This window comes from Scyliorhinus torazame, chromosome 4, assembly GCF_047496885.1.
Source record: "Scyliorhinus torazame isolate Kashiwa2021f chromosome 4, sScyTor2.1, whole genome shotgun sequence".
Lineage (NCBI taxonomy): Eukaryota > Metazoa > Chordata > Chondrichthyes > Carcharhiniformes > Scyliorhinidae > Scyliorhinus > Scyliorhinus torazame.
Genome location: NC_092710.1, coordinates 63,467,138 through 63,486,487, shown reverse-complemented (window position 1 = coordinate 63,486,487; position 19,350 = coordinate 63,467,138). Strand labels below are relative to the sequence as shown.

General features: G+C 53.9%; 1 long non-coding RNA gene across 1 annotated transcript; it reads right to left on the bottom strand.

The window, feature by feature from the left end:
- Positions 1–7,288: 7,288 nt before the first annotated feature.
- On the bottom strand, positions 7,289–7,673 carry LOC140411602 (uncharacterized). The gene is made up of 2 exons (XR_011940894.1): positions 7,598–7,673; positions 7,289–7,497 (listed from the first exon to the last, which is right to left on the bottom strand). It is a non-coding gene; the product is annotated as an uncharacterized lncRNA (long non-coding RNA).
- Between the last annotated feature and the right edge of the window lie 11,677 nt (positions 7,674–19,350).

The following is a 19,350-nucleotide window of genomic DNA, read 5'->3' as shown; positions in this document are numbered from 1 at the left end:
TGGCGATTGAGCCCCTGGCGATAGCGCTGAGAGGTTCCAAGAGATGGAGGGGAATACTTAGGGGAGGAGAAGAACACCGGGTATCTTTATATGCGGATGATCTGCTACTATATGTGGCGGATCCGGCGGAGGGGATGCCAGAAATAATGCGGATACTTGGGGAGTTTGGGGATTTTTCAGGGTATAAATTGAACATGGGGAAGAGTGAGCTGTTTGTGGTGCATCCAGGGGAGCAGAGTAGAGAAATAGAAGACCTACCGTTGAGGAAGGTAACAAGAGACTTTCGTTACCTGGGGATCCAGATAGCTAAGAATTGGGGCACATTGCACAGGCTAAATTTAACGCGGTTGGTGGAACAGATGGAGGAAGATTTCAAGAGATGGGATATGGTAGCACTGTCAATGGCAGGGAGGGTGCAGGCGGTTAAGATGGTGGTCCTCCCGAGATTCCTCTTTGTGTTTCAGTGCCTCCCGGTGGTGATCACGAAGGCTTTTTTTAAAAGGATAGAAAAGAGCATCATGGGTTTTGTTTGGGCCGGGAAGACTCCGAGAGTGAGGAAGGGATTCTTACAGCGTAGTAGGGATAGGGGGGGGCTGGCATTACCGAGCCTAAGTGAGTATTATTGGGCCGCTAATATTTCAATGGTGAGTAAGTGGATGGGAGAGGAGGAGGGAGCGGCGTGGAAGAGATTAGAGAGGGCGTCCTGTAGGGGGACAAGCCTGCAGGCTATGGTGACAGCCCCATTGCCGTTCTCACCGAGGAACTACACCACGAGCCCGGTGGTGGTAGCTACACTGAAGATTTGGGGACAGTGGAGACGACATAGGGGAAAGACCGGAGCATGGGGGGGGGGGGTCCCCGATAAGAAACAACCATAGGTTTGCCCCGTGGGGAATGGATGGGGGATATGGAATGTGGCAAAGAGCAGGAATAACGCAACTGAAAGATCTATTTGTGGACGGGAAGTTCGCAAGTCTGGGAGCGCTGACCGAGAAATATGGGTTGCCCCAAGGGAATGCATTCAGGTACATGCAATTGAGGGCTTTTGCGAGGCAACAGGTGAGGGAATTCCCGCAGCTCCGGACACAAGAGGTGCAGGACAGAGTCATCTCAAAGAAATGGGTGGGGGATGGTAAGGTGTCGGATATATATAGGGAAATGAGGGACGAAGGGGAGACTATGGTGGACGAACTAAAAGGGAAATGGGAAGAAGAGCTAGGGGAGGAGATCGAGGAGGGGCTGTGGGCAGATGCCCTAAACAGGGTAAACTCGTCGTCCTCGTGCGCCAGGCTAAGCCTGATTCAGTTTAAGGTATTACACAGGGCACATATGACTGGAACACGGCTCAGTAAATTTTTTGGGGTGGAGGATAGGTGTGCGAGGTGCTCGAGAAGCCCAGCGAATCATACCCATATGTTTTGGTCATGCCCGGCACTACAGGGGTTTTGGGTGGGGGTGACAAAGGCGCTTTCAAAAGTAGTAGGAGTCCGGGTCGAACCAAGCTGGGGGTTGGCTATATTTGGGGTTGCACAAGAGCCGGGAGTGCAGGAGGCGAGAGAGGCCGATGTTTTGACCTTTGCGTCCCTAGTAGCCCGGCGCAGGATATTGCTAATGTGGAAAGAAGCCAAGCCCCCGGGGGTGGAGACCTGGATAAATGATATGGCGGGGTTCATAAAGCTAGAGCGGATTAAGTTTGTCCTAAGGGGGTCGGCTCAAGGGTTCACCAGGCGGTGGCAACCGTTCGTCGAATATCTTGCGGAAAGATAGATGGGGGAAAAAAGAAGGCAGCAGCAGCAGCCCAGGACTTGGGGGGGGGGGGGGGGGGGAGGGATGGGGGTGGGGGGGGTGGGGGGGTATAGCCTGTGACAAGGCAGTTGCCAATTAGGACTAGTTTTCATTTTTGTTATTTAATATTTATTTATTTGCTGTTTTTTGTTTATATAAAAAAGGTCATTATTATCTGTATTGTTATAATGTTGTGTAAAGGATGCACAATGTACTGTGTTGGTTGACCAAAAATTTTCAATAAAATATTTATTAAAAAAAAAATAATTACTAAAGTTCGGGAGTGCCAGCCCGCCCTTTCCCCAGCTGCGCTCCAACATCCCCTTTTTAACTCGCGGGGTCTTAACAGCCCATACAAAGCCCGAGATCACCTAGTTGACCCGTTTAAAAAAGGACCGAGGAATAAAGATGGGGAGATACTGAAACACAAACAGGAATCTCGGGCTTTCAACGCAATTGCCAGCGGTTCTATGGCCAGTGCGAACAGCAGCGGGGAGAGAGGGCTTCCCTGCCTCATCCACCGGTGCAGCCTAAAATAGCCCAATGTCAACCTGTTCGTCCGAACACTTGCCACGGGCACCTTATACAGCAGCCTGGCTCAGTCAATGATGCCCTGCCCAAATGCAAACTGCCTCAATACCTTCAACAGACAATCCCATTCCACCCTGTCAAATGCCTTCTCTGCGTCCATTGCGACCACTACCTCTACATCATACCCTGTTGGGCATCCTGATAACATTCAACAGCCTTCTTACATTGGCCGCCAACTGCGTCACCTTAACAAATCCCGTCTGGTCCTCCCCAACCATGTCCAGGATGCAGTCCTCAATCCTTGAGGCCAAGGTCTTAGCCAACAATTTGGCGTCTACATTTAGTCTGGAGATCGGTCTTTCTGGCCCTGGCATTACCACAACTGCATGGCTTTCAGCTCATCTCCTATCTCTTCCAACCCAATCGGGACCCCAGCCCTTCTACCAAGTCTTCATCAACCTTCGGGAACTTCAGCCCCCCTAAGAATTGCCTCATCACATCCGGCCCAGCAGGGGTTTCAGACTCGTACAGTCTGCATTAGAATTCCTCGAATGCCTTATTGACCCCAGCTGAATCTCCGACCAGGTCCCCATTTCTGTCCCTTACTTTCCCAATCTCCCTGACCGCTTCCGCTTTCTCAGCTGCTGCGCAAGCATTCTACTGGCCTTCTCCCCATATTCATAGATCGTCCCCTCGCCTTCCTCAGCTGCTCTTCCGCCTTCCCTGTAGTCAAAAAGCTAAACACTGCCTGTAGGCTCCGTCGTTCCCTTAGAAGCCCTGCCTCTGGGGTCTCCGCATACCTCCTGTCGGCCTGTAGTATTTCCTTTATCAGTCGATCCATCTTTGCTCTGTCTGCCTTCACCCTGTGGGCCCGTAACAATATCTGTTCCCCTCTAACCACCGCCTTCAGCGCCTCCCAGACCACCGCAGCCGAAACTTCCCCCATGGCGTTGACTTCCAGGTAGTTCTGGATACATTTCGTCAGCCGCCCACACACCTCCTCATCTGCCAAAATTCAGAGGACCAGCCCCCAGTGCGGGCGCTGGCTACTCTCCTTACTCACCTGTAGGTCAACCCAGTACGGGGCTTGATCCGAGATCGTGATCGCTGAGTACTCACTGTCCACTACTCCGTCAGTAGAGCACTGCTCAGGATGCAAAAGTCAATCCCAGAGTACACTTTATGCACGTGCGAGTAGAAGGAAAACTCCTTCACTCTCAGCCGCCCGAATCTCTCCCCCCCCCCCCTCAGCTGCTCCATAAACCCCTTCAGCTCCTTTGCCATTGCTGGCACCCTGCCTGTCCTTGAGCTAGGTCGGTCTAACCCTGGGTTAATGACTGTGTTGAAGCCCCCCCCCCCCGCAATAACCAGCTTATGCGAATCCAGGTCCGGCATCCTCCGCAACATCCTCCTTATGAACTTCACATTATTCCAATTCAGTGCGTGCACATTCATGAGTACCACCGGCAACCCTCCAGCTTTCCACTGACCATTATGTAGCGACCACCCACATCCGCGACTATTCTTCCTGCTTTGAATGGCACTCGCTTATTAATCAAGATTGCGACCCCTCTAGTCTTAGAGTCCAGCTCTGAGTGGAAAACCTGTCCGACCCATCCCTTCCTTAGCCTGACCTGGTCAGTTACTCTAAGGTGCGTCTCCTGCAACATTGCCACGTCCGCCTTCACTCCCCTTAAATGCGCAAACATGCGTGCCCTCTTAACGGGCCCATTTGGCCCTCTTACATTCCATGTGATCAGCCTGGTTGGGAGGCTTCCCGCCCCCCTCCTCCGCCGATCAGCCATCACCTTTCTTGGGCCAGTCTCCAGCATGCGCCCCACGCATTCGCAGGCCCGCCCCCAGGCTGCCTCCGTCCCCGACCTCCCTATTGTCCCACAGCAAAAGTCCCTCCCCTGTCAGCAGAACATTTCCGCCCTCTCCCCCTAGTAAAAGCACCATACACACAGCCCCCTCCAACAAGCATACCATCTGCTCAACCCCACTACGCTTCTGAGCTAGCCCGCTAGGCTGGGAGCTAGCCCGCCCTGCTAGCTTGGTGGCCCCCGCCCATGGTGCCAGACGGTTTTCCACATATTGATCCCCCCCCCCCCCCCCGGCTCGGACACACATATGCAGACGTAGACAATCTCAACACAATTGCACAAAAGAGACACGCAAAGAAATTCAAAAAGAAGATCAGACATCAAACATCCAAAATCTAACATTCACACCTCCATCCTCCATCCGTGAAAATGCCAATTTTAACTCAAGCAGCTCGTCCGCAGACCCCAACGCAATACACAAGTAACATCCAAAGACTAAAACTTTTCTTTAAAAAAAAATAACTGAAAAGAAGAGAGATAAACAAAAAAAAGCACATGAGCAGTGCAGTAAAGTTCAGTCCAAACACTTCAGTCCGATACCATGGCTTTCCTCTATCGAAGTCCATCGCTTCTTCGGGCGACTCGAAATAGAAATGTTGCTCTTCATACGTAACCTAAACATCAAGTCCATACTTTACATTCTTCTTAAAAAAGGGTTGATTTTGTCTGGTTGAACCCTGCTCTTCTGGCCACATCCGCGCTCAGATCCGGATATATATGCAGGTCACTGTTCCCCCATTTGCAGCTCCGCGTTTGCCTGGCCCACCATAGAATGCTCTCCTTGTCCAGGTACCTATGGAATTTCACCACAATTGCTCTCGGCTGGTCACCAACATGCGGCTTCCTCGCTTGCGCTCTGTGCGCCCTATCCGCCTCCAAGGGTCGGGAGAACGTCCCCTCCCCCAGTAGCTTTTCAATCACAGCAGCTATGTACGCCCCTGCACCGTTCCTTCGGATCCCTCCAGGAGAGCCACGATTCTGCCGGCGGAACCTGTTCTCTAGATCGTCCACCTTCTCCTGGAGCCTTTTCTGTTGGTCTCTCAACATTCCCACCTCCAACTCCACTGCAGCTTGGTGCTCCTCCTGCTCAGTCAGCGCCTTCTCCACTTTCTGGATTGCCCAATCTCGAGCACCCAGTCTGAGTTCCAGTTGCGCTATCAACTCCTTAATCGGGTCCAAGCATTCCTGCTTCTGCTTGGCGAAGCCCACCTGGATCAACTGCATCAACCGCTCCGTCGACCGCTGGGTCGTTAAGCCAGAACTCCGGTCCTCCATCATGCCTTCTCCCGTTGAAGCCTCGTTCGAAGCCCTCTCCGTTCGCGAACACTTCTGACCGCTTCACATGCACTGATGTAGGATTCCTCTTCACAATTGCGTCCAACATCAATTTTGCACTTAAAGATCCGACAAAAAAAATCGGGGGAAAAGGTCCAAAGTTCTGACCGGAGCGTGAGCCACCAAATGTGCGACCTACTCCTTCATAGACGTCACCGGAAGTGCAGGGTGCATCTTCTACATGGGGGACAGACTCGCAATCCTGGACCAGCTGATGGAGAGACGGGAGCTACCGAATGGGCAGGATCTCCGACATTTACAAGTTCAAAAGGTCTGTTGATGGAGCTTAGTGTCATCTCCCATTGTGACGTCAGAGGCCCAGCAGCAGGGTCACGTGGCTGAACTCCGGAAGCTCCGCTTCCACAGGCTATCCAGGGATGAATGTTCCCCATGGGGCACTGGGGAAATGGACAGACAGGAAGGACATAAGATGGGCCTCAATCTGGATTGCAATGGGACACTTACAATTACACTCAGTATTCCTAGGTTCGTCCTCAGTATCTGTGCCCAGTGATCCTTCCAGAAAGATAACATGCGTGGCTTCAGGATGAGAACGTTTCTCTCAGCTGATGGATCCAAACGTCCAATCGGACCTTCGACCCAGTACCTGGAATCACCGAGAGTGATTCCTGGTGGCAAACCCCTGAGATTGGTATGACACCCCGAAAAGAGAAATAGCGATTGTGTTGGTGGACATCCTATGGTATGGGCGATCAAGTCCTTTTATAGTATTTATACCCTCTCGACGATCTTTGTTTATAATCCCAAGATTGTGCAGGTATGGTGTCACCTAGAACATTAAACATCGAACACCTACTGTGGACTGAATTTTTCAAATGAGACCGGTGGAACATGCGAACTTGCTGCTAACTGTATTCACGTGACTTTGCTCATTGATGTACGATTGAAGATGTTTCTTACTTCGTTGCACGGGAACTCTATCATTGTCCCCTGGATTATGTAAGGGAACTAATCAGAGTTGTGATCCTGTGATGTTGAATTAAATGGTACACTATTTTAACACATCTCAGATTTTCTTACCCATCGTAAATTGGTAAATTGTTCATCCAGATGACCTCTCAGAGGTCTCCCTGGATAAGGCTGAGTGTGGATCAAAAGCAGCTCCTCAAAACACGAGTGAGGCAGAGTGAGAAAGTATCGCTATTTCATAAAAGTGAGGGGTGAAACAGATCAGGCTCTGATCAGGAATCGCTCAGTGAGCCAAACATATTTTATTCAGAAATTACTAGATCAGAAATTTCTGATTTATTTAGTAAACAGAATGATTGTTTTAGCTGGTCAGAGCGAACCAGCATCCAATTGAAACAGTAGACCCTACCTGCCTAACCTGTTTGATTGTTTTTGAAGAAGTGACTAAATTGGTGGACAATCAAATATCTCTGGATGTTAGTTAAATAGACTTCCAGATGCCATTTGTTACAAGTTTCAAACATACCTCATCGGCGATCAAAGGTTGAGATCTCCAAGTCCCGACACGGGACAGCTGTCTTGTCTGGCATCTTTGCATATAAATTGCTGAAGATTGACATCAGAAACATGGACAGATATGTAGCTAATGCTGAGGTAAATTAATGTATAGGAACGGCTGGAGCACAGGTTTTATACCTGACCATGTTTTCTTTCCTTTAACAGTGAAATCTGCTAGATGAAAAAAATGTGCCTCATTTTCAATCCCCCGCCGGGAGTGTTAGATTAACATAGCTTTTATCTCTTTGAAATCATTATTCCACCACTTCGAATAGTTTCAGTTTTATTTTAGATTTCAATAAATTCCTTTCCTGGATTCGCTTTACTGAAACATTTTAGTAATTATGAACATACATTTCAGGCTGTGTTAACAATCTTTTCTTCCCACTGTTCAAAGACTCGTAGTCCAGCCCGGGATTCTCTCAACGATCTGAGCTGCTTCTGCCCATCTGAACTGAATTGGTTCCTCCATAACCTGAGGCGGAGATGATTAAATAGGCAGTTAATTCATGAAAGCAAATTTACACAACCACGTGTACCGTTTCGAGCAAAAGGCGCTTATATATCTTCCTTACGAAATTCTAATGAGCTACAGGGGAACAGCAGACGGGGATCACACTGATTTGACCAGATTCGACTGAATGATCTGAGTGGAGCTGTAAGAACTACATTCACGGACAGCTAGCTGCACATTCGACATACAGAGGCATGATGGTATTCTCAGCGGAGGAGCAATCCATGTCAGAGAATTAAATCCTTCCTGATTCTGGAATAGAAATTCAATTAAATAATTCATCTGGAATATAAAGATATGCTCAGTAATGTTGTTTTAAAAATAAATTTGGAGGACCGCAATCCTTTTTTTTACCAAATAAGGGTCAATTTAGCGTGGCCAATTCACCTACCCTGCCCATATTTGTGTTGTGGGGTGAAACCCATACAAACACGAAGACAATGTCTCAATTACACAGAGACAGTAATCCGAGCCCTGAGCGGTTTGAGGCAGCAGTGCTAGCCACTGCGCCACTGTGTCGCCCCTTCGCCTCGGTAATTATAACTGAAACCATCATCGATCGACACAGAATATATTAGTTTCACAATGTCCTTTATGGAAGAAAAGCTGCCAACATTATCCAGTGTGACTTATAAGTGACTCCAGAGCCAATTACATGGTTAGCTCTGAGCTGTCGTCGGAAATAAACCAGCAATCTGCTCAGTTACAGAAACTACAAATATCAACAATAGGAGATGAACGATCTGCCATCGGCAAAAAACCCTCTGGAATTGATAGCTCCACGCCACGCTCAATCGGCTCTGTGAACTCCTGCTTACTCGGATCTGGGGAATTGTGCTAAATGTTGGACAGCTGTCGTGAATGATAGTGAGAAAGGCTGGCAGGGTTAAACTCATCAAATCATGTATTGCAACCAATCTCAGTCGCTACCATGAACATCCTGGGAATTTCCTGCTTCATCTGTAGGCCAGAGCCAATAGGTATAGCTGCACATTTCAACTCGGTGTCGGTGTCCTGATCATAGAATCGGTTCCCCATGAAGTCGAGTTATCCCAGGAATAACGAGGGTAATGTGTCCTCCATATAATTCTCACTTGCCATCCTTTCTCAGCGACTGAATCAATCAGAACTCCTCCACTTTGAGCATCACCAAATAAGGAGTGAGGATGGCAAGGATACAGAATGCATCTATCCTGGATGGAGGAGCTAAATTACCATTAACAATGACTCCATTCCAATATCCAATCTGATTCATTACCTCTGCAAGAGTATAGTCTCTATCAGTAGCGAGATGATGGGAATTATTGTTGACAGTGCCACCAAGCAGCGTCTTTACAACAACCATCTCTTCTTCGGTGAACATTCGCTAAGAAATATGGTTGTCCACCGAATAAACTCCACGTTAGTCGTCATGGGTTCGTGGGTCCTTGGGTGGCTGATGAGCCACACCACTGACAGCACTGGCATCAAAGGTATTTCTTTCGATGGCTCCTTTTCCAGAGCTCCTATTATCGACGGGTGGTTGAAGAAGTATGTCCGTTCATTCAGGAGACTCGCCCATTTATTTACCAGACATTGCCATGTCTTGCGGGTGTCTTCGAATCGCTTCCTTTCTCATCCTCTTTTTTGGGTGCCATATTTCAGCTGAACGAACCCAATTTGGATCTGGCATCATACCTACGTGGCCAGCTCAGTTGGTATGGGATGATCATGACCTCGGTGCTGGTGCTTTTGGCTCCTTCAACGATGTTGATGGTAGTATGCCTGTCCTCCCAGCTGATGCGATGAATCGGTCTCCAACTGTACACAGTTGATTCTGAACAGTCTTCTGAAATGGCCAGCTGCACAGCTAGAGAAACTTGAAAGATCAGTAAAAAGCGGTTAACCATCTTCCATCGGCCAAACGCTGGAATTGACAACTTCACACTACATCCAATCGGTTCTGTAAACTCATGCATAATCAGATCTGTGGAATTGTGAAAAATGTGATAGAAGTCTGTCGTGTAGATAGCCAACAGACTGCAGTGTCATACTGACCAAACATACATTATAAGCAATGGTCTCAGACGCCACAATAACAATTCCTGGATATGTTTTGCCCCATTAGTGGGACAGACCGATCCCGGATGGATGCATAGTTCAACTGTGATTCCGAAACATTGTCCCAGCAGCCCATATAGTCGAATTAGTCAGTACTCCTCCACTTTGAACATCACTTCTAAAATGGGGCGAGGATGGCAAGAATACAGAATGTATCCTGGATGGGGGACTTCAATTACCATTAAAAATGGATCCACAGCACCGCCCAAAGCAATTCGAATAATTACCACCCAAGGAGGCCAGTGTCCATCAGTCATACGATGATGGAAGGTGTTGTTGACAGTACCAGAAAGCTGCATATTTGCACCAACAACCTGCAAATGGATCGGTAGCTTGGTTTCTTCCAGTTCCTATTGCATTATAACCTCCATAGAGTCTTGGTCTACTCATAGTCAAAGAGTCTGTATTCAAGTAGTGAGGTGAGAATCAGTGCCCTTCACATCAAGAACATTTTTGACCGATTGTACGGATCAAGGATCCCTCCGCGAAATTGAATCCAATAGGTTATGCTGCAACTATACATGACCCTGGTGAGACCACATTTGGAGCATTGTGTGCAGTTCTGGTCATATCATTATAGGAAGGATGTGGAAGCATTGGAAAGGGTGCAAAGGAGATTAACCAGGATGCTGCCTGGTTTGCAGGATAGGTCTTATGAGGAAAGGTTGAGTGAGCTGGGGCTTTTCTCTTTGGAGCGGAGGAGGATGAGAGGCGACTTAATTGAGGTTTATAAGATAATGAGGGGGATAGATAGAGTGGACGTTCAGAGACTATTTCCTCGGGTGGATGTAGCTGTTACAAGGGGGCATAACTGTAAGATTAAGGGTGGGAGATATAGGAGGGATGTCCGATGTAGGTTCTTTACTCAGAGAGTGGTAAGGATGTGGAATGGACTGCCTGCTGTGATAGTGGAGTCGGACACTTTAGGAACTTTCAAGCGGTTATTGGATAAGCACATGGAGCGCACCAGAATGACAGGGAGTGGGATAGCTTGATCTTGGTTTCGGACAATGCTCGGCACAACATCGAGGGCCGAACGGCCTGTTCTGTGCTGTACTGTTCTATGTTCTATGTTTTAATCCTTCAACCTGTTCCTTTAAACAGCCAAAAGTCTTCAACCTACAAAAACAGACATGAGGTTACATTCAATATATTTATAGTCTTTGGATTTGCAGATATCAGCAGACCAGCTCTGTGTCTTCCTGCAGCTCTCAGCAAAACACACAGACACTCCCAGCTTTCTCCTCAAACTGAAACCAAAAGCAGAAGTGAGCTCAGCTCCCCCCACCCTCTGACATCACTTCAGTAATATGATCAGCTCCATTTCTTAAAGGTATATTGCTTAAACATCCATTTCTTAAAGGTACTCTCACATGACACAGGCCACACATGGCTAATGTTCCACATTGACAGGTAGATGCCTGTCTTGTACATGTACTGGAACAGCTTGGCTTGGTATGTGGGAACTTCTGGAGCACAAACCTTCAGTACAATTGCTGGGATATTGTCAGGGTCCATAAACTTTGCAGTGTCTGTTGCCATCAGCCATTTCTTGATATCACGTGGAGTCAATCGTATCGGCTGAAGGGTGACATCTGTGACGTTGGAGGCCTCTGGAGGAGACCGTGATGGAGCATTCACTTGAATTTCTGGCTGTAGACTGTTGCGAAGGTTTTGGCCTTGCATTTTGCACAGATGTGCTGGGTTCCTCCATCATTGAGAATGGGGTACATGATTGTCCACCATCATTCACGGCTGGATGCAGCAGGAGTGCAGAGCTGAGACGGTCAGCATGGTAGCACAACGGGCAGCACGATAGCACAGTGGTTAGCAGGGTTGCTTCACAGCGCCAGGGTCCCACGTTCGATCCCTCCTTGGGGCAGTGTCTGTGTGGAGTCAGAACGTTCTCCCCGTGTTTCCGTGGGTTTCCTCCGGGTGCTCCGGTCTCCCTCCACAGTCCAAAGATGTGCAGGTTAGGTGGATTGGTATTTTGTTATACCAACGTGTACAAATGTCAGAAATGACTGTGCTGTGCTCACCTAAAATGGCCACCATTAAGTAACTTAAAATGGCTGACTGCTGATCGTGGATTTTATTTTGACAATATTCCCAGACAGACAGAGAGAGAAGCAGAAACAGAGAGATGGAGAAACTAATAGAAGACATTTATTTGAGATTTTGAAACTCCATCAAACATGACCAGCAAAGGAACATCATGGGGTTAGACACAGATTCCTCTACACTGTCCCTGGCAAACACTCCCAGGACAGGTACATCACGGGGTTAGATACGGAGTAAAGCTCCCTCCACATTGTCCCCATCAAACACTCCCAGGACAGGTACATCACGGGGTTAGATACAGATTCGCAAGGGACGCACAGAGAGTGAGGGACGCAGAGCGAGGGACGCAGAGCGAGGGACGCAGAGCGATGGATACACAGAGAGCGAGGAACACACAGAGAGCGAGGGACACACAGAGAGCGAGGGACACACAGAGAGCGAGGGACACACAGAGAGCGAGGGACACAGAGATAGCGAGGGACACAGAGATAGCGAGGGACACACAGAGAGCGAGGGACACACAGAGAGCGAGGGACACAGAGAGAGCGAGGGCCACAGAGAGAGCGAGGAACACAGAGGGAGCGAGGACCACAGAGAGAGCGAGGACCACAGAGAGAGCGAGGACCACAGAGGGAGCGAGGGACGCACAGAGAGCGAGGACCACAGAGAGAGCGAGGGACGCAGAGCGAGGGACGCAGAGCGAGGGACGCAGAGCGAGGGACACAGAGCGAGGGATGCAGAGCGAGGGACGCAGAGCGAGGGACACAGAGCGAGGGACACAGAGCGAGGGACACAGAGAGCGAGTGACACAGAGAGCGAGGGACACAGAGAGCGAGGGACACAGAGAGCGAGGGACACAGAGCGAGGGACACAGAGCGAGGGACACAGAGCGAGGGACACAGAGCGAGGGACACAGAGCGAGGGACACAGAGCGAGGGACACAGAGCGATGGACACAGAGCGAGGGACACAGAGCGAGGGACACAGAGCGAGGGACACAAGGGACACAGAGCGAGGGACAGAGTGAGCGAGGGACGCAGAGAGCGAGGGACGCAGAGAGCGAGGGACGCAGAGAGTGAGGTACGCAGAGAGCGATGTACGCAGAGATCGAGGTACGCAGAGATCGAGGTACGCAGAGATCGAGGTACGCAAAGAGCGAGGGACGCTGAGAGCGAGGGACGCAGAGAGCGAGGAACACCGAGAGAGAGAGACACAGAGAGAGAGGGACAGAGAGGGACACAGCGAGAGAGCCAGAGAGAGGGGGACACATAGAGGGAGAGGGACACATAGAGGGAGCGAGGGACACAGCGGGAGACACAGCGGGAGAAAGAGCGAGGGACACAGCGAGAGAGAGCGAGGGACACAGCGAGAGGGAGCGAGGGACACAGCGAGAGAGCGAGGGACACAGCGCGAGAGCGAGGGACACAGCGCGAGAGCGAGGGACACAGCGCGAGAGCGAGGGACACAGCGCGAGAGAGAGGGACACAGCGCGAGAGAGAGGGACACAGCGAGAACGAGGGACACAGCAAGAACGAGGGACACATCAAGATTGCGAGGGACACAGAGAGCGAGGGACACAGCGAGAGCGAGGGACACAGTGAGAGCGAGGGACACAGCGAGAGCGAGGGACACGGCGAGAGGGAGAGACACAGCGAGAGCGAGAGACACAGCGAGAGCGAGGGACACTGCGAGAGCGAGGGACACTGCGAGAGCGAGGGACAAAGCGTGAGCGAGGGACAAAGCGAGAGCGAGGGACACAGCGAGAACGAGGGACACAGCAAGAACGAGGGACACATCAAGATTGCGAGGGACACAGAGAGCGAGGGACACAGCGAGAGCGAGGGACACAGTGAGAGCGAGGGACACAGCGAGAGCGAGGGACACAGCGAGAGGGAGAGACACAGCGAGAGCGAGAGACACAGCGAGAGCGAGGGACACTGCGAGAGCGAGGGACACTGCGAGAGCGAGGGACAAAGCGAGAGCGAGGGAAAAAGCGAGAGCGAGGGACACAGCGAGAGCGAGGGACACAGAGCGCGAGGGACAGAGAGAGCGAGGGACAGAGAGAGCGAGGGACACTGCGAGAACGAGGGACACTGCGAGAGCGAGGGACACTGCGAGCGCGAGGGACACTGCGTGCGCGAGGGACACTGCGAGCGCGAGGGACACAGAGTGCGCGAGGGACACAGAGTGCGCGAGGGACACAGAGTGCACGAGGGACACAGTGAGAGCGAGGGACACAGCGAGAGCGAGGGACACAGCGAGAGCGAGGGACACAGCGAGAGCGAGGGACGCAGGGAGAGGAAGGGACACAGCGAGAGCGAGGGACACAGCGAGAGCGAGGGACACAGCGAGAGCGAGGGACACAGCGAATGCAAGGGACACAGAGCGCGAGGTACACTGCGAGAGCGAGGGACACAGAGAGCGAGGGACACTGCGAGAGCGAGGGACACTGCGAGAGCGAGGGACACAGTGAGAGCGAGGGACACTGCGAGAGCGAGGGACACAGAGAGCGCGAGGGACACTGCGAGAGCGAGGGACACAGAGAGCGAGGGACACAGAGAGCGCGAGGGACACTGCGAGAGCGACGGACACAGCAAGAGCGAGGGACACAGCGAGAGCGAGGGACACAGGGAGAGCAAGGGACACAGCGAGAGCGAGGGACACAGCGAGAGCGAGGGACACAGCGAATGCGAGGGACACAGAGCGCGAGGGACAGAGAGAGCGAGGGACAGAGAGAGCGAGGGACACTGCGAGAACGAGGGACACTGCGAGAGCGAGGGACACTGCGAGCGCGAGGGACACTGCGAGCGCGAGGGACACTGCGTGAGCGAGGGACACAGCGAGAGCGAGGGACACAGCGAGAGCGAGGGACACAGCGAGAGCGAGGGACACAGCGAATGCGAGGGACACAGAGAGCGCGAGGGACAATGCGAGAGCGAGGGACACTGCGAGAGCAAGGGACACTGCGAGAGCGAGGGACACAGAGAGCGAGGGACACAGAGAGCGAGGGACACTGCGAGAGCGAGGGACACAGCGAGAACGCGGGACACAGAGAGCGCGAGGGACACTGCGAGAGCGACGGACACAGCAAGAGCGAGGGACACTGCGAGAGCGAGGGACACTGCAAGAGCGAGGGACACTGCGAGAGCGAGGGACACAGAGAGCGCGAGGGACACTGCGAGAGCGAGGGACACTGCGAGAGCGAGGGACACTGAGCGCGAGGTACACTGCGAGAGCGAGGGACACAGAGAGCGAGGGACACTGCGAGAGCGAGGGACACAGCGAGAGCGAGGGACACAGCGAGAGCGAGGGACACAGAGAGCGAGGGACACTGCGAGAGCGAGGGACACAGAGAGCGCGAGGGACACTGCGAGACCGACGGACACAGCAAGAGCGAGGGACACTGCGAGAGCGAGGGACACTGCAAGAGCGAGGGACACAGTGAGAGCGAGGGACACAGCGAGAGCGAGAGACACAGCGAGAGCGAGGGACACCGCAAGAGCGAGGGACACAGCGAGAGCGAGGGACACAGCGAGAGCGAGGGACGCAGGGAGAGGAAGGGACACAGCGAGAGCGAGGGACACAGCGAGAGCGAGGGACACAGCGAGAGCGAGGGACACAGCGAATGCGAGGGACACAGAGCGCGAGGTACACTGCGAGAGCGAGGGACACAGAGAGCGAGGGACACTGCGAGAGCGAGGGACACTGCAAGAGCGAGGGACACTGCGAGAGCGAGGGACACTGCGAGAGCGAGGGACACTGCGAGAGCAAGGGACACAGCGAGAGCGAGGGACACAGCGAGAGCGAGGGACACAGCGAATGCGAGGGACACAGAGCGCGAGGGACAGAGAGAGCGAGGGACAGAGAGAGCGAGGGACACTGCGAGAACGAGGGACACTGCGAGAGCGAGGGACACTGCGAGCGCGAGGGACACTGCGAGCGCGAGGGACACTGCGAGCGCGAGGGACACAGAGTGCGCGAGGGACACAGAGTGCGCGAGGGACACAGAGTGCACGAGGGACACAGAGTGCGCGAGGGACACAGAGTGCGCGAGGGACACAGTGAGAGCGAGGGACACAGCGAGAGCGAGGGACACAGCGAGAGCGAGGGACACAGCGAGAGCGAGGGATACAGCGAGAGCGAGGGACGCAGGGAGAGCAAGGGACACAGCGAGAGCGAGGGACACAGTGAGAGCGAGGGACACAGCGAGAGCGAGAGCGAGGGACACAGCGAATGCGAGGGACACAGAGCGCGAGGGACACTGCGTGAGCGAGGGACACAGCGAGAGCGAGGGACACAGCGAGAGCGAGGGACACAGCGAGAGCGAGGGACACAGCGAATGCGAGGGACACAGAGAGCGCGAGGGACACTGCGAGAGCGAGGGACACTGCGAGAGCGAGGGACACTGCGAGAGCGAGGGACACAGAGAGCGAGGGACACAGAGAGCGAGGGACACTGCGAGAGCGAGGGACACAGCGAGAACGCGGGACACAGAGAGCGCGAGGGACACTGCGAGAGCGACGGACACAGCAAGAGCGAGGGACACTGCGAGAGCGAGGGACACTGCAAGAGCGAGGGACACTGCGAGAGCGAGGGACACAGAGAGCGCGAGGGACACTGCGAGAGCGAGGGACACTGCGAGAGCGAGGGACACTGAGCGCGAGGTACACTGCGAGAGCGAGGGACACAGAGAGCGAGGGACACTGCGAGAGCGAGGGACACAGCGAGAGCGAGGGACACAGCGAGAGCGAGGGACACAGAGAGCGAGGGACACTGCGAGAGCGAGGGACACAGAGAGCGCGAGGGACACTGCGAGACCGACGGACACAGCAAGAGCGAGGGACACTGCGAGAGCGAGGGACACTGCAAGAGCGAGGGACACAGTGAGAGCGAGGGACACAGCGAGAGCGAGAGACACAGCGAGAGCGAGGGACACAGCAAGAGCGAGGGACACAGCGAGAGCGAGGGACACAGCGAATGCGAGGGACACAGAGCGCGAGGTACACTGCGAGAGCGAGTGACACAGAGAGCGAGGGACACTGCGAGAGCGAGGGACACTGCAAGAGCGAGGGACACTGCGAGAGCGAGGGACACTGCGAGAGCGAGGGACACAGAGAGCGCGAGGGACACTGCGAGAGCGAGGGACACTGCGAGAGCGAGGGACACTGAGCGCGAGGTACACTGCGAGAGCGAGGGTCACAGAGAGCGAGGGACACTCCGAGAGCGAGGGACACAGCAAGAGAGAGGGACACAGCGAGTGAGAGGGGGACACAGCGAGTGAGAGGGGGACACAGCGAGAGAGAGGGGGACACAGCGAGAGAGAGGGGGACACAGCGAGAGAGACGGTGGACAGCGAGAGAGAGGGACACAGCGAGAGAGGGACACAGTGAGAGAGAGAGGCACACAGCGAGAGAGAGAGGGACACAGCGAGAGAGAGGGTGACACAGCGAATGGGGGACACAGAGAGAGCGGGGAACACAGAGAGACCGGGGGACACAGAGAGAGCGGGGGACACAGAGAGAGCGGGTGACACAGAGAAAGCGGGGGACATAGAGAGAGCGGGGGACACAGAGAGAGCGAGGGACACAGAGAGAGCGAGGGACACAGAGAGAGCGAGGGACACAGAGAGCGAGGGACACAGATAGTGAGGGACACAGAGAGAGAGGGGCACAGAGAGAGAGGGGCACAGAGAGAGCGAGGGACACAGAGAGAGCGAGGGACACAGAGAGAGCGAGGAACACAGAGAGTGCGAGGGACACTGAGAGAGCTAGGGACACAGAATAGAGAGCAAGGGATACAGAGAGCGATGGACACAGAGAGAGCAAGGGACACAGAGAGAGCGAGGGACACAGTGAGAGTGAGGGACACAGAGGGAGCGAGGGACAGAGAGAGAGAGGGACACAGAGAGAGTGGGACAGAGAGAGAGTGGGACAGAGAGGGACACAGCGAGAGAGAGTGGGTCAGAGAGAGAGAATGACACAGCAAGAGAGCCAGAGAGAGGGGGACACATAGAGGGGGAGGGACACAGCGAGAGAAAGAGCGAGCGACAAAGTGTGAGAGAGCGAGGGACACAGCGAGAGAGAGAGAGAGACACAGCGAGAGAGAGCGAGGGACACAGCGAGAGAGAGAGAGGGATACAGCGAGAGAGAGAGAGGAACACAGCGAGAGAGAGAGAGGGACACAGCGAGACAGAGACGGACACAGCGAGAGAGAGGGACACAGCGAGAGAGAGCGATGGACACAACGAGAGAGAGGGGGACACAGCGAGAGAGAGGGGGACACAGCGACAGAGACGGGGACACAGCGACAGAGAGGGGGACACAGCGAGAGAGAGGGGGACACAGCGAGAGAGCGAGGGACACGGAGAGCGAGGGACACGGAGAGCGAGGGACACAGCGAGACCGAGGGACACAGAGAGAGCAAGGGACACAGAGCGCCGGACACAGTGAGCGAGGGACGCAGAGAGTGAGGAATGCAGAGAGCGAAGGACGCACAGAGCGAGGGACGCAGAGGGCTGGGGACACGGAGAGCGAGGGACACGGAGAGCGAGGGACAAAGCGAGAGCGAGCGACACAGCGAGAGCGAGGAACACAGCGAGATCGAGGGACACAGAGAGAGCGAGGGACACAGAGAGAGCGGGGGACACAGAGAGAGCGGGGGACACGGAGAGCGAGGGACATGGGGAGCGATGGACACGGGGAGCGAGGGACACGGGGAACGAGGGACACGGGGAGCGAGGGAGACGTGGCGCGAGGAAAACAGAGTGAGCGAGGGACACAGCGAGTGCGAGGGACACAGAGAGCGAAGGACACAGAGAGAGGGGGGGACACAGCGAGAGAGACAGAGAGAGGGGGACACATCGAGGGAGGGGGACACATAGCAGGAGAGGGACAAAGAGAGAGCGTGGGACACAGAGAGAGCGTGGGACACAGAGAGAGCGAGGGACACAGAGAGAGCGAGGGACACAGCGAGAGCAAGCGACACAGCGAGAGCGAGGGACACAGCGAGAGCGAGGGACAGAGAGAGAGTGGGACAGAGAGGGACACAACGAGAGAGAGTGGGTCAGAGAGAGAGAATGACAGAGCGAGAGAGCCAGTGAGAGGGGGACACATAGAGGGAGAGGGACACAGCGAGAGAAAGAGCGAGCGACAAAGTGAGAGAGAGCGAGGGACACAGCGAGGCAGAGCGAGGGACACAGCGAGAGAAAGCGAGGGACACAGCGAGAGAGAGAGAGGGACACAGTGAGAGAGAGAGAGGGACACAGCGAGAGGGAGGGACACAGCGAGAGAGAGGGACACAGCGAGAGCGAGGGACACAGAGAGAGCGAGGGACACAGAGAGAGCGAGGGACACAGAGAGAGCGAGGGACACAGAGAGAGTGAGGGACTCAGAGAGAGCGAGGGACACAGAGAGAGCGAGGGACACAGAGAGAGCGAGGGACACAGAGAGAGCAAGGGACACAGAGAGAGCGAGGGACACAGAGAGAGCGAGGGACACAGAGAGAGCGAGGGACACAGAGAGAGCGAGGGACACAGAGCGAGGGACACAGAGAGAGCAAGGGACACAGAGAGAGCAAGGGACACAGAGCGCGGGACACAGTGAGCGAGGGACGCAGAGAGTGAGGGATGCAGAGAGCGAAGGACGCACAGAGCGAG